General features: G+C 35.3%; 2 long non-coding RNA genes across 2 annotated transcripts; both read right to left on the reverse strand.

Moving 5' to 3' along the window:
• Window positions 1-5330: 5330 nt before the first annotated feature.
• LOC113017897 (uncharacterized) lies at window positions 5331-7812 on the reverse strand. The gene is made up of 5 exons (XR_003271612.1): window positions 7486-7812; window positions 6611-6640; window positions 6077-6145; window positions 5822-5896; window positions 5331-5464 (listed from the first exon to the last, which is right to left on the reverse strand). It is a non-coding gene; the product is annotated as an uncharacterized LOC113017897 (long non-coding RNA).
• Window positions 7813-7825: 13 nt separating this feature from the next.
• Window positions 7826-8786, reverse strand: LOC113017898 (uncharacterized). Its single transcript, XR_003271613.1, has 3 exons — window positions 8530-8786; window positions 8014-8053; window positions 7826-7868 (listed from the first exon to the last, which is right to left on the reverse strand). It is a non-coding gene; the product is annotated as an uncharacterized LOC113017898 (long non-coding RNA).
• Between the last annotated feature and the right edge of the window lie 916 nt (window positions 8787-9702).

Raw genomic sequence — 9702 nt, forward strand, 5'->3', positions numbered from 1 at the left:
TTTTACTGTTTTCTTCAGCAGAGGCTTGAAGGAGCCATGAAGTGTTTTCTTCAGCATTTCCAAAATAACAGAAAGACTTTTCTTCTTTTCTCTCAATACAACATTGCACAACGAAATTTGTGACTCACTCAACCATGTGTCCTCCATCCCCAGCAATGACACTGTTTCAGCTTAAGTCTGCAGGCAGGCGAGAGTAACACATTCCCTCTGCCAGACTCAGATACGAAAAACACTACACACACTGCAGGCAGCAGCATTAATTATAAAATAATACATGAAGTGTTGTGCCTTTGCAAAGATGTAGAAACACCAATGTGCAACATTTCAACACAAGTATAAAAAAGGCATTATTATATAAAACCATTATAATTTTTACTGTCACGTTATCGTCAGCAACATCACCTTCGTTAACTTTCCCAGCAGTTACCTTGTTTTGGAGTTGGAGTTCCACATTGTAAAAAGAAGTCTCTTATGAAGACCCCTCTCACTGACAACACTGAAAACAAAGAAAGGAAACTAGGTCAAGTACTTTCTAAATTGAGACAGTGTGTTTATGCAGACAAATGGTGGAAAGGTAATGTTGAGACACAATTTACACATCAGTCTTTTAAATATTTCAACTTGAGCCAAAAATGTGCCGCTTATCCTGGGGCCTGTTCTTGCTTCAACACAGCAAAGAGACAAACGGGAAAAGGAGAGCGAGCGGATTGAACGGAAAAAAAGAAATCGGGGGGTCCACTGTGACTTCAGATGCACTCCTGATTAGTGTGTGTGTTGCTAGCTGCCTTCTGAAAATGTCTATACAGTTGCTGTTAGGCAATATAGCCTTGACGTTATATTACAATAATTTTTCAAGAAACTCTGCATTAGTGATATTTCTGACAATAAAGATAAAAAACTGTACATTTTACCAGTGATTGCAGCTGGCAGGCAGCAGTATTTATTAGTGCAACAAAAATGAAAGGGCATTTTTCATTCTTCTTTCCCAATGAGGTTGTGCCATTGATGATAGACTGCCTAATTCAAAATGTGAATCGACTGCCACAAGGTGCCAGAAGCTTCAGCATTGTAGTGCAAAAGTAGATACACAGCAAAGTCAAATGTAAGCACAAAAGTAGCCTAGGCTGTATTTTCCCTGGAAATCTTAAGTGAAATTATAAAATACCTGCTTATGTCTCTGTTTAAGAAACACTAAAAATTAGGTTCACGTTGCAACTCGTTATGAGCTGCACAATATTTTCATATAATAAAACACATTTTTCTGCCTGCCGAGTTTGACTTTTTTAACCAGTTGCTTGATGCTCTTCTTTCCCACAGGGAAAGAAGAGCATCAAGAGTAGTAATTTCCATCCACCGTTTGCTCTTCACATGTCATGCAACTAGCAAGCGCTCCAGTGATGCTTCACTGAGTCATTTGTTTAATTTTGGATCACACATCACCAGCTGCTAGCATTTCTTCTTTGTGTATCTCCACTGCACAATGGTGTGAATTTGCCTCGCGTGGTTTCCACCTCTAGTGGCAACAGTTTCCTTGCATATTTTGCAAAGCACTGCGCTTTGTTACAGGTCCCTTTTTAGCTGTGGTCACGGGGGTGCTGACTGCTTTGGCTCTCAGACATGTCTTGGGTTGTCTAGCTGTTGTGCATCCGATAGAGTAAGCATTAGTGCTGTGCAACACTGCATATTTTGCTCGATTTCACTGATTCCAATACTTTCAACCTATAATAGAAGTTCATGTAGGGGCAAGCAGTTTCTCATGATCTGTACATTCGGAACACCTTTTAATGACCAGCAACTCACCGTGATTTTTACATCCACAATACTAAGTTTCTTCCTTTTATTTCTCAGGTTTTCTTATGTTCTTAAATTCTGTCATCTTGTCTTAAGTTTTTATCTCATTTGATTATTTTATATGTAAAGCAGCCCAACCTTACAACAGTTTATTATATCTCATATGTATCTTGACGTGTTGCTCAACACAAGTTTCAAAACAGTATTTTGTTTCCCTTTTTTCTCATGTGCTCTTAATAAAAAGCAAGAGAAAGTCCACCTCTGAAAACTGGGAAAACTTTTCAAACCAGCAAAATAAGTCCCAACAGTCCCAACATTTTTAAATACATTGGTAATTACAAATGCTGTTTACTTAGGGTTATGCATTAAAAATATGTATTTAAAAAGTAATGGGTTGTCATTAGGCAATTAGGTTTATCCATTAAACACTACTTGATTAATCCCAAAAAGTTTATTCTGTTCATCTGGATTTAGTGTTTTCAGTGGGAGAAACGTTTGGAAATAAGAGAATCAGCTTTTGGGGATTTCCTTACCAGGATGACTGAGCACTCATCACGAAACTACTTGATTAACTTTTACAAAAAATATTACGTCTGTCACATATTTTAAATGTTTTTTGTGTTTGTTGCCATGGTGACACCGCAAAAAATACCGGCTCCTGACATACAGTCAGTGTTGGGACTAATGCGTTATTAAGTAACGCGTTACAGTAACTACGTTATTATTGTGGTAACGAGCACGGTAACTAGTTATTATGCCAAAACCAGGAACGCGTTACTCGTTACTGGGATTTAGAAAGGCTCACTAATGTTACTGAATCCACAGATTCAGTAACATTAGCAAGAGGTGGAGGCCAGCAGGTGGATGTAATTTTTTTATTTGTCCACTGGGTGGCGCCCTTGCTTCACATTTGACCTCTGCTGGAAAACAGCGGGCTGCTTGGACAGACCTGCCGGAAATGACGCCTCTTTTCCGGCGTGCAGCAGCGGCTTCGCCCGCTGATCGGGCGGACCATTTTTCGGTCCCTAGGACCATGAGAGGGTGCATTTTTTTTTTAGTCAACAGGAAATGACGTATTTGTTGTCACGTGGTACCGGAAGTGTGCGCTGGAAAAAGGAGTCCGACGCAACATGCCCCGATCATCGTCGCGAGTTAACCCGGGAGAATGCACTCATTTCGGCCTCGACGAGCAGCATTTGCCGCCTGGAGACCATTTTCTGGTTCTGGAAAAAAAAAAAAAAGGCGATCGAAATGACTCTTGGTGCCAATCTTTAGTCCATCTAAAGGCCTAATTATAATAACAATCAAATATTACTTCAAATGTTTTTTTGGGAAAATATTTAGTTTTTTAGTTTTTTTTTTTAGTTTTTTTGTAATTTAAAGGGTTAAAACAACGAAAATATAATTAAAACTTTATATGAATATTTCAGGGAGAAGTAGTTTTAAAAGACTGACCAATTTAAAGTGAAAAAAAAAATTTATATTTAATATTTTTATTGCACTTTTTGGGCGTGGTCGATAGTGTGCATTTTATGAAATGCGCTCCTGGAAAAAAAATAAAAGGCGATCGAAATGACTCTTGGTGCCAATCTTTAGTCCATCTAAAGGCCTAATTCTAATAACAATCAAATATTACTTCAAATGTTTTTTTGTTTTTTGGGGCTAAAAAAACAGGGCGTTCATGTAATAAAACTGGGATTTAAAGGGTTAAAACAACGAAAATATAATTAAAACTTTATGTGAATATTTCAGGCAGAAGTAGTCTTAAAAGACTGACTCATTTAAAGTGGTAAAAAATATTAGTATATAACATTTTTATTGCACTTTTTGGGGCGGGACCTTTTTTGGTCCCCAGGGTGATCAACGTAAGTTTTTTAAAGGATGACACAAGGGTTAAATAGGGCTTAAATACATACATGAGGTGATCAGGGGAAGTGGAGACACATGGGGGAACAGCTGACTGACATAAACCTAATGACAGGACCAGGAGAGGAAAGCTAAATACAATGAACAAAGAACACATGACACTGTCAGAATAAAACAGGAAACACTAAAACTAGACATGACAACACAAACTTAACAAACCTAATGCGTGATGAATAATACAAGAACCCAAAATGTAGAAAACAAGAGGAACAATAAACAATAACTGCCCAAACTAAAGACAGATAGGAAATGACACAAAAACTAATCACATAACAAAATGAGACAAATACAAACATGAACTCAGAGCGCTGGGTCAGAGACCCAGCCTGTGACACCTGGCTCTCATTCAGCACGTCTCTCGCCTCCAAAACTGTCAATAAGTACAAATACCACATAATACATTTTAATGACTTCCTGGTCACATTAATAAAGAACATCAATGCTCTGTTCATGTTCCAAAAATGTACAAAAAAAAGGTTTGTTCACATTTAGCACGTGTGTGCGTGTGCTTCTGTACCACAGGGTAGAAAATATAAAAGCATATGTACCAGGCAAGCTCTTTTTGTCACGGTCCTGGGTCTCCTGACCCAGCGTTTTTAGTTCTTTGTGGTTTTTGTATTATTGTACTTATGTGTGTGATTTATTCTATGGTTTCTAGTTTCGATCCCTTGCCCTTCATGTTTCTCTGTGTCCCCTCTGTTCTGTGTAAGTCTGTGTCTGCATGTTTGAGTTCCCCTCTGTGTCCCCTCTGTTCTTAGAGTCCTCTGCCTTATGGTTTATGTCTCTGTGTTTCTTAGTTGCTGTCTCCACTGTGTCAAGTTCGCGTCTCTGTGTGATCCCATACGGTAAAAAAATATATTTTGAAATATATTTCAAAATATATTTCAAAATATACAAAAATTGGCCAAAAAATATATGCGCTAAAATACATTTCAAAATATATTTATATATTTTGAAATGTATTTTAGCGCATATATTTTTTGGCCAATTTTTGTATATTTTGAAATGTATTTCAAAATATATTTTTTGAAATACATTTCAAAATATATTTATATATTTTGAAATGTATTTTAGCGCATATATTTTTTGGCCAATTTTTGTATATTTTGAAATATATTTCAAAATATAATTGAAAATTAATTAAAAATCTTTCAAAAATATATTTTACCCTTCATATATTTCAGTCGAAGAAAACACATTCACATGTAACAACTGAAAATCTTTATTTGATATCTAAAACAAACACAGCATATAAATCAAGCTAGGAACATACATTATACAACTTTATTTTCATAACATTCTTAAAAATTGTAAAATTTTTAAAAAATAAAAATTATATATATATATATATATATATATATATATATACACACACACACACACACACACACACACACACACACACACACACACACATATATATATACATACATTTTACTATACAAAATGCAACTGCAACAAACACTTATAAGTAACGATACTGTGAATTTGATGTGAACTGCTATTAACACAATAAAAATGTGATCACTCAAAGATGTTTACTGATCAATAACAAGCAGAGGAATACACACACACACACATATATATATATATATAGATATATATATGTGGGTGTGTACGAACATAAAACATATTTAAAATGTAACTTTTTTTTTCTTTTCCAACAGTCTGAGTTCCCCCAGCTTTGAATTGACTGCAATCCCCAAAGCCCCTCTGGATACATTGGGGAACCTCTTCCTTACCGCCACTGTAACAAACAAAAGTCACAGTTCTAGTACTTTTATCAGAGTTAAAATAAAAACATGATTTAAATTAGCTAGCTTCATTTAGCAAACAGATATTTCCGTTTATAGAGATACAGATATATTTTCCACATAATTTTACCTTTTTTTTCCCCCTCGATGTAAAGTCTATCCAGTTCACATTACAGTAATACTAACACCCCTTTTGGTCATCTATCCTTACTCTCCATCATTCAATCTGTTGACCTTCTTTGTCTGAGTCCAACCACTTCAATGCTTCATCACCTATCTGTGCAATTTTTATTGTTGCAAAGTGAGTTACTTGTGCAGTATGCAATTTTAGATACACAGTCTTCACTTACTATATATGGCTGTCATGGTTTCTTTATCAAGGGCAGTTCTTCGCTCTGCGCCGATGTCTGTTTTGCTGTGTCCTCCTATAAAAAGCATTAACATTTGAGTGTCTGGCTAGTTAAATTTCCAAAAATCTGATCTTTGTTCATCTAAACATTTGAACTACAATATTATGCTTTTTGGTAAAGAAACTGGTGACAGAGAAGTAGGCTTTTTAAAGTACTATTAGCTAACCATTTGAACTGACTTTCAAAGCTGATTACCTTTTAAATTGCTGTGGATCAAAACCTCCAGTGGGAAGGCGGCCATTAGAAGAACACGCACCATTGAACCTGAAAATAACAAAAACAAACAAAAAACAGAACAATATATAGATACTGTTTATATAGGGTAATAAATCTCTTCTGAAGCAATATAGTTCATTTTGGGTGAAAAACAAAACATTCCTCTAAAATATATATACTGACATCAGCAATCAACATCATGATTGTAATTATTTCCTTTTTAGTACATCTACTGCTGTTTGCATGTGTCAAGCACTACGACTGTATCTATGCATATAAATTCACCATATATATCCAGCAAAAATGTTTTGTTATAGTCAAAAGGAAAACAAACAAAGGCATTCAATCAGAGGTGAGAAATTAATTGGGAATATGAATTATAGGTGAACTATTCTTTACCTACTAGCAATCAAGCTTCTTTAACCAAGAAGCTTGAAATATTTGAATGTAAAATAAAATAAATAAATAAATAATAATAAAAATAACATGATGTAATTAAAATGCACAACTTACATTAAGGAAATCTGCATTTGTATCCACAGGCTAAAAGTAAAACAGTAAATGTGTTAGTGATAGTACAGGTATTTTAAAAAAAAAAAAAAAAAAAAAGAGGCAGTAACTGTGACGCTTCTAGTGGGATGCTAAATGCAGAGATTTATATTTACAGTATAATACTGCATGTACGGGTAACTGTGTTGTGAACTGTAACTGAATATTAGAGAATCTCAGAGAAATTAAATGTATTTATTTTTTGAATTTATCAATCATAAAACCGTCTGTTTTGAAGGCCTGTTACGATAGCGACTTTTTGTTGGTCGGTATATTGCCCCATAAACAATTGCGACAAGTTATGTCATTGTCATTTTAAGACCATTTTATGTCTTTGAATGTATAATCATAATATAACACCATAATAATGCAAGATCTACACACTTTCAATTGACAAACCAACATCTAATTCTTAAAGTATTTAGATCATTGAAATTAGGAATCAAAATATTAGATACCTTAAAAACTTGAATAAATAGTAAATTTTCTAACAAATAGAAAACAATGTTATTTAATGTTATTGTTATGTTATCATTATATTTTATTTTTGTAAATATAATGGCGGATAAATTACATCATCAACAATTATTGAGGTCATGTACATGTATTGTGTGTTAAGTCGATATATCGATTATTGTGATAGGCCTACTGTTTTGGTATCATAACGAGCTTGTCAAACATGCATGACCACTAAACAATGTCTAAGCAGTAGTATTGGTCTGAATGACAACAAACATAACTAGTGTTTTGGAAAATCTGTTAGAAAACAGTTATTTCAATAATTATGATTAGCATGTGACACAGACACCGCATAAAAAACTACAACAACAAATACTTACTTTAGGAGGATGGGGGAGGGCAGCATGAGGTTGAGACTTTGACATCTGTAAAAAACAAATTCATGTATTACAAACAAGTCACTTAAAAATACATTAATGTGGCAGACTGTTCCCTGTTCAGATGCAGTGTATAAGTACAATCAGGGCTGTCACAACAATGGGGTGGGGCCAAGTGGCTGCAACCCTAGGTACAATGTGCAGGTATATATAATTACATATAATATATGTGAATAAAGCAAGAATCTGTTTAGGTTAGTCACTGTGCTGACTGATGCTTGCTAGGTTTATATGATTGCAAACTGCACAAAAACAACAACAGCAACAACATTAATGACAATGAATGTAAATCTCACATTAGGAAGATCTGCATTCGATTTCATGGGCTGAAATAAATAGGCAGAAACATTACTGCTAAAAAAATAAAAAACAAAAACTCTAAAAAGCCTAAAAATGACTTAAAAAGCAAGGAAATGTGGAACATTGTAATTAGCGAACATTAATAAAGCATAACTGTTCTTTGTTTCTAACCTTGGTAAGTACTCTGTAGCCAGAAGGAGAGGTAGGATTTCTGTGAAAGCCAAATTAAATGTGAATAGGCTTTGATAGTTATTGAGAAGGCAGAATAATAAGAAAAGGCAAAAGTACGTCACAATATAATTAATTAAGTTACATATTTTGATTACCAAATTATGGAAGCGTGGAGCTGCCACCCAGGCAAAAGAAAAATAGAGCTGTATCACGTTATGACGTGAAATGTTTATTGTTCTAACATTATGCTTTTCATGTTTGTATAATATAATATCACGTTATTATAATATACATAATTGTCACGTTCGCACAATATTGTACGGACGTGATAATTATGTACATTTTTCGTACAATGTTGTTCAAACATGTTGTTCAAACATGATAGTATATTGTTAGAACGATAAACTTTTAACGTTATAACGTGATATACTTATATTTCTCTTTTGCCTGGGTGGCAGCTCTACGCTTCCGTTCCAAATACACGAGAATAAAGTAATATTATATGGGAAAAGGCACCTGCTAGCTTGATGATGGAGGCTTCTTAGACTGGCCACCCGCCTTGGCTTCTTGTCGCCACTCCACGAAATAAAGGTCCGTTTCCTCCATGCCGGCTAATTATTCATCCTCATTAAAATCTCGTATATGTTCAGTTGGCAGAATTGAGAATTTTACATCTTCCAACCACTTAATTAACGCGAACATAATCGGCTTGTTTCTTCCCGTCTCCTGTATCCGGCCGTTCCTCTCGCTGTCAGATTTCGCGCCTCAGAGACGTCGTTATTTTTCAAAAAAAAAAAAGAAGAAAGAAAGAAAGAAAGAAACAGCAACAACTACTAAAGAGAGTTTTTGCACGTTCATTGCACATTTGTGGGAATGTTTAAATATTTAATTTTTATTAATTACTTTTCATTATATCTTTATTTTTTAAACCACCGTGGCAGTGCGCATGCGCATACACTCCTGCACGCAAAGGGCTTTGGAGTTGACGTAATGTCGCAATGCATTGTGGGAGCGCAGCACCATCTTGGCAGGTCACGAATCAAAACAAGATTGCTACGAACCATTCTGAAACGTAGCTCAAAAGAAAATGACGGTATAGAGACAGATTCTGTCCAGATGCAAAGAGACGGTACTTGATTGTTGAAATGTGGACCCGTATGAAATATAGCCGTGGAGTAGAAACCCTGAAGACCAAACCGCTATTGACTTAGCATGATCTACTCTCATACCTTGTCTGTGGAGTCAGAGCATACACGGCGCACCAATTTCGCAATTATAAATCTCTGGAGGCGCACATCCAATTCACCAAGGACTGGGTACAAGATTTGGCTATTTTTAAGCCTCCACGTTGTGAGTACGCCGTCATTCAAGCAAAGGTAAGTCAGCTTGAGTACTGCGAGTAAAATGCGTTTGATTCCCCCCAGCATTCAAATTAGTGCTAGCAAAAATTCATTCGTGAGGGGGAAATTACAGTGAGAACATGTAGAGGCTCTGTTAGAGGGATAACATAGTGAGTTCAGTGCATTGATGTGACATTGTCCTGAAGGATTTAGTTATTCTTTATGGTTAAAGAAATTGCCCTAATTAATTCATATTTATTATAAATAATCCTAATTACACATCTTGCTTCCTTGTTTGTGTCCTGTGTCACTAAAAATACATTCTGTTTTAGTTTTATACATTGATTAA

The sequence above is a fragment of the Astatotilapia calliptera genome, unplaced genomic scaffold, assembly GCF_900246225.1.
Source record: "Astatotilapia calliptera unplaced genomic scaffold, fAstCal1.2 U_scaffold_26, whole genome shotgun sequence".
NCBI lineage: Eukaryota > Metazoa > Chordata > Actinopteri > Cichliformes > Cichlidae > Astatotilapia > Astatotilapia calliptera.